At 43.6% G+C, this 576-nt stretch overlaps 3 protein-coding genes across 6 annotated transcripts in view; all 3 read left to right on the top strand.

Annotated features, from left to right (window-relative positions):
* The window catches only part of LOC101585743 (immunoglobulin lambda-1 light chain), a 734,743-nt gene that overhangs the window by 491,845 nt on the left and 242,322 nt on the right, over positions 1–576 (top strand). The gene's annotated exons all lie outside the window — the stretch shown is intronic.
* Positions 1–576, top strand: part of LOC101592830 (immunoglobulin lambda-1 light chain-like) — a 475,660-nt gene that overhangs the window by 242,491 nt on the left and 232,593 nt on the right. The window lies entirely within an intron of this gene.
* Positions 1–576, top strand: part of LOC101586143 (immunoglobulin lambda-1 light chain-like) — a 289,018-nt gene that overhangs the window by 60,061 nt on the left and 228,381 nt on the right. The gene's annotated exons all lie outside the window — the stretch shown is intronic.

Below are 576 nucleotides of genomic sequence, written 5' to 3'. Positions count from 1 at the left end.
GGAGACCCTAAAGGAGACTGCAAACCTGAAGTAGGTTTCTAAGCCTGGGATTTTGTTTATTTCTGGAAACACGTTCATGAAAACTTACCTAAGATGTCCTCAAACTCACAATCTTCCGGCCTCAGCTTCCAGAGCACTGGATTTATAGTCATGTGCCTCAGATCCAGCAAAAATCAATTAATATTTCTACAGAGATCAAGAAGAAGGAAAGCTGATTATAAGCAAAATTGCATTCAATCATGGTATGTATGCAATCCCTGCTAAGGGGTATCTTTCTTACCCACAAGCATCGATCATGTTTATGAAGGTTAATTCTCTCCAGGTGTTCCTAACAAGTTTCATACATTTGTGTATTAGATCCCACAAGCAAATGTGTCAGAACAGACCTGATCCAAGGCCCTGCAGACCCCAGAGGAGGTTCTGAGGTAGTCAGGGGGACAAGGAGTGGAAGCACTGGGCAGGAAGGGAAGGGAGGGGTTGATGGTGAAACACTCACAGGAGGATGGGAGTGGGGACGTTGGTCCTTTGTGATTCTCTTCTCCTCTCATGTTTTCTCTTTTTGCCTTCTTTTTTTTT

The sequence above is a fragment of the Octodon degus genome, unplaced genomic scaffold, assembly GCF_000260255.1.
Source record: "Octodon degus isolate 3935 unplaced genomic scaffold, OctDeg1.0 scaffold00079, whole genome shotgun sequence".
Taxonomy (NCBI): domain Eukaryota; kingdom Metazoa; phylum Chordata; class Mammalia; order Rodentia; family Octodontidae; genus Octodon; species Octodon degus.
The sequence above is the reverse complement of the archived record's forward strand: the minus strand, read 5'-3'. Positions and strand labels throughout refer to the sequence as shown.